This window comes from Musca domestica, unplaced genomic scaffold (genome assembly GCF_030504385.1).
Source record: "Musca domestica strain aabys unplaced genomic scaffold, Musca_domestica.polishedcontigs.V.1.1 43, whole genome shotgun sequence".
NCBI lineage: Eukaryota > Metazoa > Arthropoda > Insecta > Diptera > Muscidae > Musca > Musca domestica.
Window position 1 is genome coordinate 202,109 of NW_026712332.1, and position 22,041 is coordinate 224,149.

The following is a 22,041-nucleotide window of genomic DNA, read 5'->3' on the forward strand; positions in this document are numbered from 1 at the left end:
ATCGGATGAAGATATATATGGGAGCTATATCCAAATCAGAACCGATTTCGATAAAATTTAAAACAGCTATTCCTGTGCTCCATCTAATACCTGGTACCAAATATCACGGTTGTGGAGTGCATAGTAGGAATGTGAGGGACTTAAAGATCAAATCGGATGAAACATATATATGGTTGCTATATCTATATCTGAACCGATTTTCACTAAATTTGATATACTTGCTTCTAGGCTGAATTTGGTCCAATGTACTAAAATTCAGTCCATTTGGACTTATATCGGCCATTTGGTGCACAATTAACCCGAAATCGGATGAAGATATATATGGGAGCTATATCCAAATCTGAACCGATTTCGATAAAATTACAAACAGCTATTTCTGGGCTGTATCTTATATCTGGTACCAAATATCATTCTTGTCGGATGGAGTGCATATTACGAATGTGAAAGGCTTAAACACCAAATCGGATAAAACATATATATGGGAGCTATAGCTGTTTCTGAACCGATTTTCTCGGTCACATGTGGCAAAATTCGGGCCATTTGGGCTGATATTGGTCATTTGGTGGACAATTAACCCGAAATCGGATGAAGATATATATGGGAGCTATATCCAAATCTGAACCGATTTCGATAAAATTTAAAACAGCTATTTCTGTGCTCCATCTAATACCTGGTACCAAATATCACGGTTGTGGAGTGCATAGTAGGAATGTGAGGGACTTAAAGATCAAATCGGATGAAAGATATATATATATATATATATATGGGAGCTGTAGCTATATCTGAACCGATTTTCTCCAAATTTGATATACTTGCTTCTAGGCCGAACTCGGTTGGGTGTGCCAAAATTCAGGTAATTTGGACTGATAGTGGACATTTGGTGGACATTTAACCCGAAATCGGATGAGGATATATATGGGAGCTATATCTAAGTTTGATCCGATTCTCACCAATTTCAATAGGGTTCGTCCTTGGGCCTAAAAAATATTGTTTGGAAAATTTCATCTCAATTGGATAATAAACGCGACCTGCATTTTGTTCACAAGAATACATGGACAGACGGACGGACGGACAGACGGACTGACATGCATAAATCGACTCAGAAAGTGATTCTATGAAGGTTCTCAAAAGTAACTATGGGTCTATCTCGTTTCCTTCTCCATGTTACAAACAAATGCACAAAGACATAATACCCTTACCACTATGTGGTGTAGGGTATAAAAATGTTAAAATTATTGTATTTGACTTTGTTGCAGTTTGTGCAAATTTTGCTTTAATTGGACAATAAATTGTAATTTTTCAGAGTCCACGGAAATAGATATATTTATTAGATATCTTTCTACACATACTAAAGTTTAATATTTTCTAAATATTTGTTATTTTCCTAAGACAAAAATGTAATGGACTAATAACAGCAGTGATGTCATTGGTTATCAAAAAACATATTTTTTTGAAATATGACTTTTGCAAAAAGCAAAATAATGACTATGAAAAATTACTCTTATTTTCACAAAGATTATGGACACAATTAATATAAAAGACAAGTTGCTTCCCACTGTCAATCACTTTTCATTTGTCAGCAGTGACCATATAAGCTCTTGACAGGAAACAGTCAACTTGTGTCCATAATTAATTAAATTTAGTGATTGATCGTTTTAATGTTTACTTCCAAATATGATTTTATCGTTGTGTTCTGACTTTCGAATGACAAATATAACAAAACGTGAATTAAAAACGTACAAAAGTGTGTGTTTTGTGCTAACGATACACACATACTTTCAAATATTTTTTTTAAATCGGATGTGTATAATATGAAGTGAAATAATGCCATTTAGCTAAGTTTTTTCAAGCCAAAATGTATTTCGGAAATTGGAAAATAATCTCTAATATTTGAAAACCTTAAAAATATTATTGTACATCACTGGATATGGTTTCCTGATTTTTAAAACGAATAATTTTATGCCGCATACTTTAATTATGAGGTTGAAGTTTACAATATTCAAGTTGTGATGTAAATCAGACAAACTTTTAACCTCAGTCGCGAAGTTTTCTAAACAGCGATGTCCAGCGATGACGATGTCCAGTTTTTAAACTATGCAGCAATATGTGCATAGTTTAAAAACTGGACATCGATTTCGAACCCAAGAGTAATTTTTAAAAAATTTTATATTATATATTGTCCGTTATTAGTACTTTACCTATATCTTATCTAAATATAGCAATGTGTGAACTTTGAAATTTATCGCTCAATATGCGTTGGGTATGGTTTTGCGAGTTTTTGAGAGAGATACTAGATGGAGTGGCCCGATATTGCACATCTGCGAACTCGATATAGTTTTGCAAAATAGTTATCTTGGGCTCTAGCCGGGAAGACAGATGGACACACAACGTTAAATCGCAACAACTTAAATATTATCAGTCGGGTTTGCCGACAGATGTATGTATACCCTCAACCTAGCGTTATGTTCAAACTGTTGTTGTAGGGGAGGTACTAAAAAGAGTGCGATGGAGATCTCTGATTGAGAGATATTTAAAGAAAAGCATTGTTGGTTTCTTTCGCAATTTGTGGTAGATTTAGATACTAAAAATTGTGACTCTTTATGAGGTAGTTACCAGAAGGGGTAGACCGATATAACCCATCTTCACACAAGATATTTCGTTAGTAAATATTGGGATGTGTGAAAATTTATTTAAAAAAATATTTATTTTATTTTACGAGCGTTTTGTTCTTCAAAATTTTGACACATTTTGTAGGTGAGGGACCAGAAAGAATAAACCGATATCTACTATTTTCACAACATATCTTGAGTTGATAGAAGTATTTGAAACTGTGATTATTTCGCATTTTAAGAGTGATATAATTATTCAAAATTTTGACCCGTTGTGTGGGAGGTATCAAAAGGAGTGAACCGATATATACCATCTCTGCACCAGATTTTGCGTTAGTGGAAATATACTATAATATACTAAAATATGTGGTACTTGATAGAGTGGGTCGATATTGTCCATTTCCGCACCCAACAAAGCATTGACAGACAGATTTTTTAGAGGAGTTATAATTATTCAGAATTTTGACCCTTTGTGGGGGATGTACTTGTTGGAGTTTCTATAAAATCGATCCTTTCTCTTTCTATGTTGTAAATAATTTTCTTTAGTTAACCTTTTGTGGGGGAGGTACCAGAAGGAGTGGATCGATTTTGTCCATCTCCGAACTCGATATAAGCTTGACAAAAATATTACGATATGTTGAGTTTGGATCAAATCGGATACTTCCTTCGAGAGTTATCGTGCGCACCAGCCAGAGAGGCGGACGGACATCGTTAGATCGACTCCAAATATCCTGGAACGGATTTGACCCAAAGAGACCTAGAGTTTAAAACCGTTTTTTCGGTGGGGCAAGTTTTGGACGTATGAAATGATATATACCCTCTCTAGCCATATGGCTGAAGGTATGTCTAGTCATATGGCTGAGGGTATAAAAATGGAGAATGAGTTAATGGGATGTATCATTCCACTATTTTCGGTATTTTCCTCAAAACATACATTAATCACAACATACACCCGTACCAATCGTGTCAATAGAACAACATCCGACGATATCAATTAGAACTGCATTATCCAACCAACCGAGAATTTGTTGGACGCGTAACTGACATTTCTGTTGTCACAGGAGTGACAACAGCGTTGTTCCACAGGAGTTCCGGCTCGTTGTACCGCATCGCAGCTCAAACATTGGTAGTGAATTAGATTTAGTCATAAACTGTAGTTCTGGTTCCAGCGTGGACGATACAAACAGCTAAACCAGAACATTCACAAAGTGTGATGCTGAACCCGAAAAAAGTCCCAATTCAACATACCCGCAGTGAGCAGCCGAACCCTTAGAATGCTTGGGCATCTGCTCTCGAACATTCCCATAGTGAGCTTCCGAATCCGAGCAAGTCCTGATTCATCTCAGAAGGACTAGGCATCTTTCCCCGAATATACCTACCGTGAGCTGCCGAAACCGAAAAACCTAAAAAGACCTGGAAATCTTCTCCCGAATATGTCTGCAACCCTACCCGAAAGTCCGCGAACCCTCTCAGAAGACCTAGACATCAACATCCCAACCACCTACATCGTAAACCCTGACTATATACCACTTGTCGACCCCGACGACCCTTCAGAAGTTCTAGATTACCTTCAAGTCATCACTATCACGGACCATCCACCATACTTCGGAGGTTATACTAACTTTGTCGTTTGTAACTCCTACCGATCAGAGTAGAATTCTAAGTCGATTTAGCAATGTCTGTTGTAATCACGCTATCTTGCGAATGAATTTAGATAGAAGCCTACAATTTTTCACATATGTGTGTTTTGTCAGTTGGCAGGTTAATTTAGAAAATTGGCTATATTGGTCCACGTTTTCGTATGGTCCCCATATAATGGTACCTCCAGTTAATTGGTATTCTAATGATTCTTACCATATTTTTCAGAGGAAAAGTTCAGAATTCGGTATGTAGAGTTTGTAATGGGTTCTGTCTTATGTGGCAGGAGACTGCTGGAATAGGTCCATTATTTCATATATAAGGGCTGGGTGTATAAGAAGTAAATCCGTTTTTTTTTTTTTGCCCGGACATGAAATAGAACATAATTATTTTGCCAAAATGCCGAAGATTTCTTCTCATTTGGCTACATCTGTCGCCCGAAATTTGCCAAAGGACGCTCAATATATCGCTTCTAAAGCCCAATCTGCAAGTTGCGTATCAGTGCTGAAATCTCTCCCATTTTGGAAGATCGCATTATGGGTGTTGCTCCCAAGGCCGACTTGGAAGAGACTGGCCGTGTGATGAACATTGTTGCTGGTATAGCTCTACGGCTTGAACAACATCCAAGTCGATGAGATGGTGGAATTCTCTTCCAGTTTGAAGAATTTGGCTTTGAATTTTGGAATACGATAGCATTGGCGTTGTCGTATTCGGTAACTAAGCTCATCAAGCAAGGCGATATTGTGAAGCGTACTGGTGCTATTGTCAATGTCAAAGTCGGGGATGAATTGTTGGCCCGTGTTGTTGTTGTAGCAGCTCCTACATCTGTATTCGTTCGGTTTCCATTTTCTGACTCTATTCAATCAGGTTCTGCGTCTAAGTCTAGTCTCAAAAAGGGTGCGACCTGTGTTGTGTTCATAACGAGACTGGAGTTAGGTGAGTAGGTTTGGCTGGGTAGCGAAATAGGTGCAGCGTGTCATGTGGACCTGTGCCACATGCTGGGCAGATGTTCTGCACGTCGCTGTTTATCCGGGCCCAGTAGGAATTTAGGCGGCTGCACCATCCGGATCGTAATTGACTACTCGGATTTGTCGGGGCAGCTCTCTTTCTTCAACTGCGACGGGAGGGGGATGGTCTCCTAGCACAGTATTCACTCTATACCCTTCAATGGCTTCTGAGACCGTATTAGAGAGAATACTATTCAGTCCCGCTTGATAGGCCTGTTGATCTAAAGGCTCTCTCTTATACCTCTCTACCTCTCTCTCTAGATCATGAAGGTCTTTCCTAACGTGCCTGGGCGGAGGTTGTCTATCCACAAGATGGTGATTCGGATGGCTTTGTCTATAACACCCGTGTTGTTGATGCTTCGGGTAACGCAATTGACGGTAAGTGTGCTATCAACACCAAGGAACGTTTCCGTCTCCGTACGCGAACCTATGAGATCCGGTATTACGGCCATCGATTCCTTGGTATCTATTGCTCGTGATCAACGTGAATTGATAATTGGTGATCATCAAACTGGCAATCCCAACGTATTTCAACGATGGCCAAGTTAAATCCAAGAAATTGTATTGTATCTACGTTGTCATCGGTCGCAAGTGTTTCACAGTCGCCCAAAATGTCAATAATTTGACTGATGAAGGCGCCATGGACTACTCCATCACTATCCTCGGCACTGCCTCCGATGCCGCTCCCTAGCAATACTTGGCTCCCCAGGCTGGTTACGTCATGGGCGAATACTTCCGTGATATATGACGATTTGTCCAAACAGGCTGTCGCCTACCGTCAAATGTCCCTATATGTATCGTCCCCCAGGTTATGAAGCGTGCACCAGAGATACCATCTACTTGCATTTCCGTTTGTTAGAACATGCCATCAAGATGTCCAATGCCATGAGTGGTGGTTCCATTGCAAATCTCCTTGTCTGTGTCCCGAGTCGGTTCCGCGGCCAGACCAAAACCCTGACACAGGTCGCTGCTTCCATAAAATTGGTCCAATACTGTGAGGTGGATGCTTTCGCTCAATTCGAAACCAACAATTGTTGAACCGTGGTGTTCGTTTGGCTAATTTGTTGAAACAAGATCAATATGTGCACATGGCCAATACATATCAAATTTCTGCCTTCTACAGTGATGTTCGTGGTCTCTTGGACAAGATGGATCCCGCTGAGATCACCAAGTTTGAAAGGGAATTCTTGCAACACACTAAGATCTCCGAACAAGGTCTCTTCAAACAAATTGGTAAGGAAGGCCGGCTCTTCGAATCCACTGATGTTAAGTTGAAGGATGTCTTCTTCAAATTCTTGTCCACCTTCAAGGTTAAACAAAGGATGCCAATATCTACAAATAAACACAAGAGCATCCTACCATCGTCATTTTAGTAAAAGCGTAGCATTAACAATAGCCAAAGCTACCTTACACACTCACTCACATAAATGTCAACCACCCAACACAGAGTATGGAGGGAGGGAGTTTATCATTCCGTTTGCAATACCTCGAAATATACATTTTAGATTTAGCGATGTCCGTCCGTCTGTCTGCGGAAATCACTCTAGCTTAAAATAATAAAATTTTACTCAAATATATATTTTGTCTGCAAGACTTTTGGTATTGAAAATGGGCCATGTAGGTCCACGCTTTGGTATAGCCCCCATATAACAATACCTCCCGATATTCGGTATTTTGATGATTTTAGCGACATTATTCACCATTTTTTTCAAGTTTCGCATTTGAATATTGTAATGGCTTATGAAAAAATTGCCTATGCCTATCGACGTCGTCGTTTAGACCCCCTAATATGACGGCTACATTTGGTATTTTTAAGATTTTAAGAAAATTTTTAACGAATTTATTTTTTTTTTTGAAAATTGCCAAACTCGTTCCAAATGGTAGAGGGTATTCAAAGTTCGGCTCGACAGAAGTTACAGCTTTTTACTTGTTTAAGTTATTTCACATTGCTTTTTTGACCATTTGGTTTAAGTCATAGTTTTCGCCTTGACTCATGCTACAAAGTGACATAAATTGTTACGCAATACTCCGTCATATCTCAGCATTTTCTATCAGTATAGCACTCATTTATTCAAAAAGTGTCACATCTCAAAAATTTCAATTTGACTTCCTGAATTAAAGAAAGATTTTAGCATAGTAAGTCATATAACTACATAGACAATTATTTGCCACGATTTGCAAAGTTTGAACAAAATTAGATTATCCATTCTCTACCAAGTGTACGGTAAATTATTTTCTATGAAAATGTTGACCTTTTGTGGGGGAGGTATCAGAAGGAGTGGACCGATATTGAAAATTTCCGAACTCGATCTAAGTTTAACAAAAATATTACGATGTGCGAAGTTTGGACCGAATCGGATAATCCCTTCGATAGTTATCGTGTGCACCAGCCAGACAGACAGACGGACGGACAGATAGACATCGCTAAATCTACTCCAAATGTCGTGAAACGGATTTGGATTTCAAATGATATGTACCCTCTCTAGCCATAAGGCTGAGGGTATAAATGGTTCTAACTGCTTGATTTCTATGTAGGAAATATAAAGTGAGTTTCGTTAGAAAAATAGAAATTCCTAACCCAAAAATGAGTTTATTGAGTTATGCCACTCTTTGAGTAAATGAGCGATATGAACCCATCCGACCGAAGTCATGGCTATACGTAACGTATTCCAAATCAAAGAGAACTGATGCAGTGAAGTGTCATCGTAGCAACAACACACCTACTTTCTTAATGCAACAACGATGTTTATCCATCAATTTAAGTGATTTTATTGTTTATATCACTGAAGTCGTGACTAGACTTAATTGAATTCAATGTTAATAGTTAAAGTGTTTGATAAATATGACTTTTTTATCTTTTGATGCATATACTTTGTTCTGCAGACTGGAAATGCATAAACTTCAGCTTCAGTCAAACAGAAGAGAACATTTTAACGAAACGCAAAATACAAACAAGACCGCACAGAACTTGCTGCATGTTCTTACTGAAATTTGGAATGAATCATGTCACAATAATAAGGTGTTCCCACCAATTTCAACAAGTTAACAGCAGCTGGGCCGGTCCGAACTTTTAGTACCCTACACCATTTGGAAGGAACTTTAAAACTTTCAAAAAAAAAAATCCGAAAACTATTACTTAAATGAAACCCGTTATTTGGAAACTATACAAAGACGTGGACCTTCTTACGACATTTTTTGTCATAGGCTGTAGTACCCATTACGAACCTTAAATACGAAATTTGTTACAATTCCTGTGAATTATGTCACAAAAATCATGAAAATACCGAGTATTGGGTTGTATCGCCATATGGGGGCCTGCATACGAAATTTTTGCCATACCTTGTAGTACCCATTAAGATTTTTCAATACGAAATGTGAAACGATTGCAACGAATAATGTTGTTGAAATCATCAAAATACCGACTATCGGGAGGTACCGTTATATGGGGGCTATACGAAGACGTGGACCTGCATTCAAATATGTCTGTCATAGGCTGCAGTACCCATTACGAACTTTGAATATAAAATTTGAGATAATTCCGGTAAATTTCGCCAAAATCATGAAAATACCGAATATCGGGAGGTAACGTTATATTGGGGCAATATGATAACGTGGGCCAACATGGCCCATTTACGAATTTTACCTGCCTACTGGTAAACTATGCATGCAAGCAAAATTGTAGCCTTCCATCTCAATTAGTTCGAAAAATAGCGTGATTACAACAGACAGACGGACAGGCAGATGGACATCGCTGTAATAGTTATAGCATAGATATTTGTCTATCTCTTGTTCTGTTATTTCGAACTCAAAAATGCATTTTGACCTTAAATTTGGTAGTCATCTGGGTTGGAAGGGGCAATTAATTAATTGGAATTTATTGATTACTCCAAATTATACCCAATAGACATCCAAGGTAAAAAAGTTTCGTCGCCAGCCGCCAATAGTACACATTTAGCATTGACGGCTAAAGAAGAAAGCCATAGATACATTGGAAGAAAGAAATCGGCGTACCCTAAATTGTATCCTCTGGCAGACAATTGATATTATTTTCACTGAGTTTTCTCAGCATGAAATTGTAAGCCATATTTTGTATAAATTATTACAAAATTTATATAATATTGCTTTTGAATTGGTACATCTGAACCCCAATATGTTTTTTCCAAAGCGGATTCATGTTGGTATTTGGCCCGAGATGTACAAATGCCTTCATTAGTATCACAGTAGGATATGCCTCCCATCACTGACGTAGAAAAGAGACTTTCGAGGCCATTTCGGGGGACCCAATCGAGAAAAGATGAGAAATTCATAGTAACTCATCTACTGGCTACTGATTTGATACCGATGCATTCGATGTAGATTCTGTAAGTTTGGAGGTTATACATATTATAAAACGTGTTTAACGTATATTATTATTATATTCAAGGAACATGATAAATCTAAATGAATAGATCACCTACGTACAGCCTACGTGGAAAGTTCAGGCAGAACCAAACGCCGACGAATAGGTGAACTATTGGCACCGTTAATATGAACTCGTGCCATTGGTAGATTCAAGTTATTCTGGCCTCACATGGCATCGAAGTGGTAAAAAGGAGTAGAACTTTAATACCTTCATAAGACAGGCAAGAATACTTCCTAGCAACCGAGAGTCAGAAATTCGAAATTACTTTTTAGTGATGTATGTTCCGACAAATAATTTTCACTTAACTTGCTTTTATCAACACATTAATGGGATAAGTAGGTTACGTATCCAATTTGATATTTCGAGCTTTTTATCTCTTTACCGAAATGGGTGCTAAAGTTATTGTTACAATGATAAGTGCGGGGCAATTGCAGGAAGTACATTTTTCTTTGGTTGCATTTGGATTTCAACAATAACAAAACAACCAAACTTACCGTTCTTAACAAAACTCTCCTACAAATAAGCAGGCCAATATTGTGCATTCAAAACTTGTGCTTTTGTGGGCATTTTGGATTTGGATGTGGAAAATAATTTCTCGTGATCCACTCGGGGGTCGCGACTTATACATAAGGAAATACTGCTCTTAATCATCTAAAAAAATAAGTTCGGGTTCGTTACCTTTCAAACATTAGTCTTTTCGATTTCAGTTTATACTATAATTTTTACATACTTACATTTTTTGAAAAAATATTTTCTTCTTTCTACTACTCAAGTTATCAAAATTTGTTGAAAAAAGTCTGAAAAATATTAAAAATACTTGAAATATGGGTATACCCTTATATGTATGTGGGAAAAAGGAAGCGTAGGCCGACATGACCCATATTTTATACAACTACAGGCAACCCATTGGATTGTATCAAATCTGAAACTGTATCGTGAATTCTGCAAAGTATAGAACAAAATATTTAAGGCTATATATAATGGACTCTAAAATAAGTTTAGCCTGTAAACCAAAACCCTTTTTGGGATTTTGATCTACTTACCGAATACTATCCACTTAGAACTTCCTAACCCCCAGATTGGCGGTTGCGCAATGTCGTTACTCGCTATTGCATAAAACGGTACCCATGATTTAAGTATATTAAAGTTTTCGAAATTTTAAATTTGCTCTACCATTTTGTATAGTGCCTCTGAATATTCGGTATTTCACTGATTGCAGTCCCAATGAATTTTGTATTTTAAATTCTCATTCATATGAGCCCCATTTTTGCTTATTTGAATGTGTTCGCATTTTCCAACTGAAGCACGATGTAGGACTTCTGGTTGCTAGATGCCAATTCTAGTCAGAGATGTATCGTTTTCAAGAGATCATTCCGAAACGGTGTGAATTCTCAAAATCAGGCCACCCGTTCTAGAGTCATAAGCATATTAACTAACATAACTTCCTTTTATATATATATATATATAGAAAATTGACAAAAAAAAAGCAGCTAACTTCGTCAAGGACCAACTTTTTATACCCTCCATCATTTGGAAGAAACTTAAAAAATTTCAAGAAAAATTCCGTCGAAAAATGTCCCTCTAATAAAAACCATTATATGGGGACTATACGAAAACGTGGACAAAATTATTTGTCATAGGCTGTAGTATCCATTACGAACTTCAAATGCCAAATTTGGAATGATTCTGTTAAATAATGTCGCTAAAATCATGAAAATACCAAATGTCGGGAGATACCGTTGTATGGGGGTATACGAAAACGTGGACCGACATGGCCCATTTACGAACTACTTGCATGTATGCAAAATTTTAGCCTTCAATCTCAATTCGTTCGAAATATAGCGTGATTACAGCAGACAGGAGGGCAGGCAGACGGATGGACATCGCTAGATCGTCTTAGAATTTTATTTTTTCCAGAATATATATACTTTGTAGGATCTATTTTGAATATTTTGAGGAGTTGCAAACGGAATGACCAAATTAATATACCCTCGATAGGTGGTGGTAGGGCAGTAATGAAATATGAAATATTAAGCAAAACAAATTGTTTTGCATATGTCCCGATTTGGGCAAGGTGAGTTTACGTGCATTTTCCTGAGCTTGCCTCTTGAAATCAAACAAGGCAATTTATTTTCCAAAATTTTCATTTTTCATTATTGCCATTGCCAGGAAAATCATATTTGTGCTTCAGAAAGATTCCATGTTATTGAATTTGAATTTACCGTCTTAAAAAATAATTCAATATAAATATTACCTACATACAATTTTAATAAATAAACATTATTTATAATTCATTAAATCAGTTTAGATTTATAACCAAAAATAAGGTACTCCTGTGACATGGCATTGTGTTGACATCATCTATGGAAAGAGAGCTCAATTTCAAAAAAATTATTTCTAATTCATATGAGTTTCTTGCGACACTTTATCGCAGCCGTTTTCAACGGACTATCATCATAAATTTGTTCATATCCACCACATCCTGTTCTATTGACAGGAAGCCACCACTCTGTGTCCATAATAAATGATTAAAAGTGATTGATCGATTTACAAGCACATCCGGATGTATCGTTATCATTGCAGTGATTTAGCTCGATGCTTGTTAAATTTTTATCAAAGAAATGAAATATGACGTAAGGGAACAATAATTATGGAGAAGGATAATTACGTGTCACTCAAAAGTTATTTTGTTGCGTGTATTCATTCATTCATTGTAAAATAACATTTTTGTGGAAATTTTTGAACAAATATTTCCAGGTTTCAAAAAACTGAAATGTGAATGCTTTAATTATTTAAATTGGGACCATAGTGTTTCGTTAGTAAGCTGTCTTACATTGTAATGTTTTTCGGAATAAGTTATTACTTACACTTGATAGCAGAACCAAAAAATAAATTCATCAAATAAAGTTTTTACATCCAAGTAAGCAATTCATTGCAATTTGTTAATTGTTTACGAAATCAATTGCCTTCCATTGGCCTGAGACATCGCCGTTCACCGCAACACAATATCAATTGTTTGTGGTCTCCTCTGTTGATTTCGTTTGGCATTCGGTAACCCCTGACAATGCAGACAACACGACCGCAGGAGCAAAAATATCGGTTGCAGAGGTTATTTCCAGTTAACATGTATGAGTGTGGTCAAGAGTGTGGCATGCAACTACCCAACATACCAAAAATACAATACAGCTTGAGAATAATATTATGAAAAAAGTTTATCGTAAGAATTCTTCAACAATGCTAGAGAAAAACTTTTTTGCACAAACTTTTCTCAAATCTGTCCTTTGTTGACAAATTTGTTTTGATTTTTTTTTTTTTTTTTTTTTGTGAAAATTGTCGACAAAAAATATTTTCTTTGGTTATAATCAAAATCACGCGAATTTAAAACCCATTTCTGGTGAAACTCTAAGGTAATGATGAATAATAAATCTGGGAATCTGTAGTGTATATTATTTTAATCTCATTTCAGAATAGAGACGTCAAAAAGTTGCAAGAATTCAAGAGAAGTGAAGAATTAGTGGAGGAGATGCGGAAGCTCAAATAAGGGGAAAGAAAGCATCTAGGTATCAATGCAACAGGAGGCAGCAACAGCTGCGATGGCGATCAATGAATGAAATGTGTAAAATAATTAAAAAATAAATATTTTATACCATTGAAAAAATAAGCTTGATATAATATTACTTTCTTAAGCTTATTCTGCAATTACAAGAATAAGCTTATGAATAAGGGTTCCCTTTCGATTATTCTATAATTGTTAAACAAGCATTTCTCAATACATTCTCAAGATTTTCTCAAGCTTAAGGCTTATGTTTGAAAACTTATTAAAATATTATTCTCAAGTCGATTTGGTATGTTGGGTAATTTGTTGCATGTAACTGTATTTGACAAAATAAATTGAATCCATTAAAAGGTTTTAAAACGTCAATAAATTATATGAATATTCACCATAATTCCAATGTGATTCAATTATAATTGGTTATGTTTGTTTAAAGTTGCGGTGTATCGCATTATTGCCAGATGTAATGCTACAGTAGCAGATTGGTAATTAGTAGTAGATTTCCTTGAAAATTCAAATACACTGAAAAGGTGTAAATATATTCATGTTTTCCAAACAAATTATTCTGACTACTCAATTAAATCTTTATGCTAACAAGTTCCAGCTACTTCGTCAGCGAAAAGGCCATCTTAAAGTTTTAGATTCATTCCGCCAGTTCATTTTAGTACTAAAAACGCAAAATTTTTTCAAATTTCCAAACAAAACTTCATACATCGTTCTAAATTTTCAGCTGCACCAGATCGATAACACTTTATTTGTATTCAAGTTTTTCCCCCAATCGAAAAGTACAATGAAAACAAGTAAAAAACCTGTAAGTTCGGCCGGGCCGAGCTTTGAGTACCCTCACCATTTGGAACGAATTAGACAATTTTTAAGAAATAAAATCCGTTAAAAATTTTGTTAAAATCTTAAAAATACCAAATGTAGCCGTCATATTATGGTCTAAACGACGACGTGGACCTGTATGGGCAACTCTTGTCACAAGCCATTACAATATTCAAATGCGAAACTTATAGAAACAAATCGGTGAATAATGTAGCTAAAATCATCAATAGCTAAAATCATCAATATATGGGGGCTATACGAAGACGTGGACCTGCACGGACAAATACGAAAATCAAATACCAAATTTGAAACAATTTCGGGGAACAATGTCGCTAAAATAATCAAAATACCGAATATCGGGAGGTACTGTTATATGGGGGCTATACCAAAACGTGGATCTGCATGGCCCTTTTTCAATGCTAAAAGCCCGGCAGACAAAATATACATTTGAGTAAAATTTTGGTGGAGGGCATAAAAATGGAGAAAGAGAAGTTAACTTCGGCCAGGCCTCACTTTTATTACCCAACTCCATTTGGAAGCAATTTGAAAATTTTCAAAAAAAAAAAAAAAAAAAAAAAAATCCGAAAACTACCACTCAATTGAAAACCGTTATATACGGACCATACGAAGACGTGGGCCTGCTTAGGATTTTTCAGTAATATTCTGTGGTATCAATTACGAACTTCAAATGCGAAATTTGAAACAGTTCCAGTGAATAATGTCGATAAAATCATTAAACTATCGAATATCGGGAGGTACGAAATTTTTTGCCATAGGTTGTAGTACCCATTACGAACTTTAAATACGAAATTTGCCCTGTTTTAGGCTGAAGTATCCATTTTGAACTTAAAATACCAAATTTGATACAGTTCCGTTAAATAATGTCGCTAAAATCATGAAAATACCGTATATAGGGAGGAACCGTTATATGGGGGCTATACAAAAATGTGGACACATTTACGAACTTAAGCTGCCTACTGGTAAACTATGAATGCATTCAAAATTTTATCCTTCTATCTAAAATTGTTCGAAAGATTCGAAAGTGATTACAACAGACAGACGCTGATCAAGAATATATACTTTGTTGGGTCTGACATGAGTATTTCGGGGAGTTACAAACGGAATGACAAGCTAAAATAAAAATGATTACTTTTTGCAGCAAAAACCTTCAAAATGTTTCGCTGAAAATTATACCGAATATCATATTAGACCTTGTTTCCACATCTATTTTTTTCTGGCCAAAACTATTGCAACATCTTTTCATGATAAAAATTGGCAGCCACTATATCTAAATCCTGGAATCCAACGGAGGCCTCAATATCAAAATTCAGGATTCATTCACTCAATGGCAAGTTTAGTACCATATGGCACTTTTTAATGAATTATAGTATGTATTCCTGAATCCACCGTTTTCTCTCAAAACTATATACAAACAGTGGTCATCATTTCAAATTTCAGAATTCTAATTCTACTATAAGTCCCAATCCCACATCTATTGCTACCCTATGCCGCAACAGTTACCTCGATGCCAAACTTCAGAATTCCATATTTATCTCAACGCACATTTTGTGCCATTTTGCACTTTTTGTACGAATAGTACGGATTTTCAAAACACCAACAGTAGCATCCATATAAAACTTCAGGATTTCAGCTCTATGACTTCGCCCAATACCAAATTTAGTAACATTTAGTTCTTTTCATACAGTTAACGTACCCAAATTTAGAAATAAACTCCATATCTCAAAACCAGAGTGCTCTCAATATCAAATTTCAAAATTTCAGTTCATGAATTTCCCGGATTACCAAATTTCGTACCATTTAGTACAATTATAGTACACATATACAAAACCAGATCATTATCTTAACCACATGCATCAACAGTGAAAACCATTTTAATTTTCCGGAATTAAGCTCAACCTTTTCACCCAATACCATTTAGTACTGCTATGTACTTTTCGAAAAATTATGGAACACGTTTCCAAAACCATACCATATCTCAATACCATATACTTACATAGACTCCAATATCAAATTTGAAGAGTCAATTCCTTCAATTCCTTCACCCAAATTCAGTACCATTTAGTATTTTTCGTACAAACATGTGATGCATTTCCAAACCACTGCCAAATCTCAAACACGCATACCATCAGTAATCTAAATATCAAACTTCATGATTTTATCTCAATCCCCTCACCAAATATCCAACTTTATACAGTTTAGTACTTTTCGAACAATTGTAGCACACATTTCTGAAACTACCTCCATATGTCCAGGCTACACATGAGCAACGACTCTAAAAACACATTTCAGATTTCAATCACTATCAGTTCACTCAATACCAAACTCTACCAAATATAGTACTATTTAATACTTTTCGTACAATTATATTACACATTTCCGGAGCCTCCTCTTTATGAAAAAAACTACCACCTGCGGGGACCACAATACAAAATTTTAAAATATCAGCTTCATCCTTTCAACCTTAACCAAACTGTTAAAAATTGAGTACCATTTAGTAAATTTCCAAATCCACACTTATATATATTAAACTTATTTTCCAATATTGATTCTGATACCAAATTTTAAAAATGTCGGAAATAGCACCAAATTTTAAAATAAGTTTAGATTTCTTCGAATAGATTACCTTTGGCACGAATTATGGCCTTTAAACGGCCAACGAAACCGTCACACTCTACCCAAATGTTGCTCTGCGGCATTTTGGCCCATTCCCGGCGAAGCGCTTGCTTGAGGTGGTCGACACTTTGATATTTTTTATTGCCAACCTTGCTTTCCAAAATACTCCAGACACAAAAGTCCATCGGATTGGTATCCAGAGATCTTGGTCTCGATTGTGCGCTGGAAATAAAGCAGGAACCTCATTTTTAATCATTCTTGAGTGGCGCCTACTGAGTGCGATTGTGCTGAGTCCTGTTGGAATGTCCAAGGTCTGCGGCCAAAATGTTTGCGTGCCCAAGGTTTTAATACACCCTCCACAATATTTTCACGATAATATTCGGCATTTATTCTGATGCCATGGTCGATTAATACGAGCGGAGAGCGACCATCGGCTGTTATGGCGGCCCACACCATCACCATGACCGGCGCTTGAGTTCTGGGGGCCAACCGAAGGTGCACATTTTCAGCTGACCTCTTTGGCACGTTTGTTTATAAACTGCTGGAAAACGAATGTTTTCTCATCGGAGAAAACCAAATTCGGCATTTCACCACTTTCGGCTAAGCGAAGCAACTCTTTAGCTCTTTTGAGTATATTTTCTTTCTGTTGCGGTGTAAGTTCTTGCTATTTTAGAAATTTTAATGGCTTTACCCCGAGTTAATTTTTCAATATTTGCCGAATGGAATATTGCAATATGTTCAGCTCACGAGCCATTATTTGGTTTCTGCGACGCGGGTTTCAAACAAGTCGCTCCTTTACTTTTCGAACCGTTAGTAATGAGGTTGCTGTTTTCTTCCGTCCACTTCCTTGATGTCGGGCTATGCTACCAGTATCACGGTAAGGTAAGTACGAGACACAAAAGATTTATTCACATTTTAATGATGGAGTGCTCTAACGATAGCCACTAGTGGTTTTCCAGCCAAATCACACTATCAGGCTTGATTTCCATCACGAATAACTTTTTTTCTGGAAAATTCTCACCAAAATGCTTTTTTACGCTTGTAAACAATATAATGAGTTGTCATTGGAATAATTTTAACAGCTATCGGACGAGTGGCTTTGAAATCACAGCAGTCTGAATCTATGATCCATCTAGCTCAATCCGTTTGTCCAATACAAATAAATCACTTTTAGGTACTTTTCGTACTCTTTCCCGTGCCTCATCAGACGTCTATGCACCGCTACTGACCCTTGTGCAAAACTTCAGCCGTTTCGCCTCTGCGTTGTTTCAAGATCACTCAGTTTATCGGTTATTTCACTACTCTTTTATATACGAGTGAAAAGATAATATTTGTGAACAGAATTACTTTTAACACTGAAGAACTCCCCATTTAAAAGGCAATATAAAGAACACACACACATATGGTGAAATGTCTTTCTTAAAAAAATCTCAAACAAATGTCACTCGAATCGTTATCATCATATTTTATCTGAAGATTTTGTGTTAAATAGTCAAATAAATACATGCTAATAAAAATGTTATTTATATGCATATTCCCAAAATCTGACAAGAAGAAAACACAACACACAATAAGATGTCGTATTTCGTAATTCTCCCTTATCCCTTTCCCACCCTCCCTCCATTATTTCCACGGAAATATACATGATAGCTTATTTGTCTATTATCTTAAGAACGTTGTGGCAAAAACTCGTTTTCAACTTTTAAATTATGCATGGAAATATTTTCATGCATGGCGAATGTACAAAGCTCCCGCATGGCCGTGCAAAAAAACAAACCAAATTCAAATGTGTGTGAATGGGTAAAATTGTAAACCTTAAACTCAATTTAGATATTCTGTGATTTTGACACAAAAACAAAATCAACAACAATGCGAGAAGAAACAAAACCCCATTTGCACCTGACAATCAACCCAGTCACCTACATCTTTTCACCGCAAAGAAAAGTGTGGGGGGGGGTGAATAAACGAAAGTGTAATTTTGCAATTGTGTTGCTAAAGAGTATTTGTGGCTAAGTTAATGTGGTTACTCCAGGTATTTGATTGCAAAACCACAGTCACCGTACGGGAGTATCAAACACTGATAATATTTCCATTTATATCTGAAGTAGTTTTCTACCACCATACACACAAGGAATAGTATGGGAATGACAAAAAAAGGATTAGAGATTTCAATAAAGATTTGGAAAAAAAATGTATAACATCATAGATTTTCAACTTCGGTAGGCATTTAGAGTAACTAAGATGTATATCATCTGAAGAACTAAATTTGCGAAAAATATTCAACCCTTGACAAGGTGTTTTTTCGTGTATTTCATGTTTAGATAGACCCTCAGCCCTATGGCTACAGAGGGTATATATTATTTGATACGGCAAAAATATGTATCACAATAAAATTTCAAAATTTTGAGAAACCTATGGAAATATACGATACAGTATATCGTAATTATTAGACAAGACTTAGACCAGGTGCGAAAATAGTAAGATTGGATTACTCTTCCTAGTGTCTCCCACACAAAGGGTCAAAATGTGAAATAACAACAACTTCCATAAAATATAAAATCAGAATACGATTTTCATCAAATTTAACCCCCCTGATTTAAATTAGTAGCTTTAACGCTAATTAGTTGAAATCTGACATTGATGCAATGAGCAGTACTGAACAAATTTCAAATTTCAACGAAATTTGCATTGTTGTTCCTGTCAAAAATCAAAATAACCTTTTGGAATGACTGTCTGATATTATTCAAGAATGGCATGGGCCAAAAAATATATAAACATGCAATTTTAATTGTTATTTGAAAAATTTCCCACTGGAGCTAATTGCGGTGATATAAAATGCCCAGTACAGTTATATACGAAGACGTGTCCTGCACAAACAATTTTCTGTCATAGGCTGTAGTATCCATTACGAACTTCAAATACCAAATTTGAAACAATAATGAATAATGTCGCTAAAATCATCAAAATACCGAATATCGGGAGGTACCATTATATGGGGGCTATTCAAAGACGTGGACCTGCACAGTCAATATTCTGTCTTAGGCTGTGGTATCCCTTTGGAACTTCAAATATCAAATGTTGTCCGACCTGGTACATTTACGAACCTAACCTGCCTACTGACAATAATTTTATGTTTCTGTTTCAAATCGTTCGAAAGATAGAGTAAGTACCAGGCAGATATTGCCTACCATGTATGGGTCACTATAGACTAGCTCCAGAGAGTTTGACCCATACTGAACATAGTGGTGTAATATGTACCTCTACTATGGGTGGTATCCTTCTTCAATAAAGAAACATCATTGCATAGAATTGTCAAATTTGTGTATAGTCCCTATATATTCTGTATTTTAATGATTCCACTTGGAACTGGAAATATAGCGGTAAAATCGGAGGTACATCCAAAAATATAAATTTTTTATGCACAAATTTGGAATATGTAAAGGAAATTAGTACCAAAATAAATTTGCCAAATTATATTGAAATCGGTACAGATTTGGATACAGCTCCCATATATAATTTCGGTCATTTTCACATATTTGATGTACCAAATACGAAATGTATATCCGAATAAAATCAGGAACGAGTGACGAAATTCTGGACAGAAAAAAAATTTTGAAATTATATTGAATTCAGTTTAGATTTGGATATAGCTCCCATATATTATAGACCCAAAGAAGACCTCTGTTGAAATTTATGAAATCGGTAAAGCTTATATATATTCGCACATATGACCGAATTTAACCTATAAGTAACGATAGTAGTATTCGGTGAAAATCGGTTCGGATATAGCTATAGCTCCCATATATAAGCTTCGTTAGATTTCGTATTAAAATCCTCCACATTCATAATATTGACACCATAGCAATGGTTTGATGCTATTTCCGACATTATTTGCTTTCATTCAATAAAATTAAAAAAAAAAAAAAAAAACAGTAAAGAAGGTCTTAAAGTCGGGCGGGGCCACTTTGCTAATTTAGTAGAGCTCCACATAACAATTAAAAGTTTTTATGGGAGAACTCAATCATACACCCTATGATTATAATTATCATTTAAAATTTAAAGGACTAAATACGCCGAAGCATTTGTATATTTAAAATTCGGACATGTGTTGCCTATTTGGTGCACAAATAATTTAAAATCGGATAATAATATATATAGGAGCTATATCCAAATCTGAACCGATCTCGACATAATTTGGCAAAGATATTTCTAAGCTGTATTTGATATATTTCCTTGAATATCGTTGTTACGGTGTACATATTACGGCTATGGGTAACAAATATAACAAATCGAATAAACAATATATATGGGAGCTATAGCTATATCTGAACCGATCTTCACCAACTTTGACACACTAGCTTCTAGACTCAATTCGGTCGTAAGTGCCAAATTCCATCCTATTTAGACAAATATTAGACGTTTAGTGCACAATAAATGGTAAATCGGACGAAGTTATATATGGGAGCTATATCCAAATCTGAACCGATCTCGATAAAATTTGGCTAAGATATTTCTGAGCTGTATTTGATATATTTCCCCAAATATTGTTGTTGCAGAATGCATATTACGGCTGCGAAGGACAAATATAACAAATCGGATGAACAATATATATGGGCGCTATAGCTAAATCTGAACCGATTTCGATCAAATTTGGCATACTTATTTTTAGGTCTAATTTGGATCTCTACGCAAAATTCCATACTATTTGGGCTGATATTACACGTCTGGTACACAATAAAAGGCAAATCGGACGTAGATATATATGGGAGCTATATCGAAGTTTTGACCGATTATCCCCAATTTCAATAGGGTTCGTCCTTGGGCCAAGCAAATGATCTGTGCAAATTTTCATATTGATCGGGCAATAAATGCGACCTGTACTTTGGTTACAAAAATACATGGACAGACGGACGAGCGTCCATAAATTAACTCAGAATGTGATTCTATGCAAATCATCAAAAGGAACTATGGGTCTATCTCGTTTCTTTTTGACTGTTACAAACAAGTGCACAAAGACATAATACCCTGACCACCTTGTGGTGTAGGGTATAATAATAAAATTTATGGCGTTTGACTTTGTTGCAGTTTTTTTTTTCACCCTGCGTAGCGGTTCAAAATATTCCACTTCATCTAATACTGATAAAAATATTGGTATATGAAAAATTAAACGGAATGTAGCCGTCTATACGACGACGTGGATCTACATCATCAAAATACCGAATATAGGGAGGTACTTTTATATGGGGCTATTCAAAAATGTAGACCTGCACAGACAATTTTCTGTCATAGGCTGTAGTATACATTACGAACTTCTAATACCAAATTTGAATTCCGCCGATTAATGTCGCTAAAATCATCAAAATACCGAATATC

General features: G+C 36.0%; 1 pseudogene; it reads left to right on the top strand.

The window, feature by feature from the left end:
- Positions 1–4,646: 4,646 nt before the first annotated feature.
- Positions 4,647–6,627, top strand: LOC101887989 (ATP synthase subunit alpha, mitochondrial-like; annotated as a pseudogene).
- Positions 6,628–22,041: the final 15,414 nt, after the last annotated feature.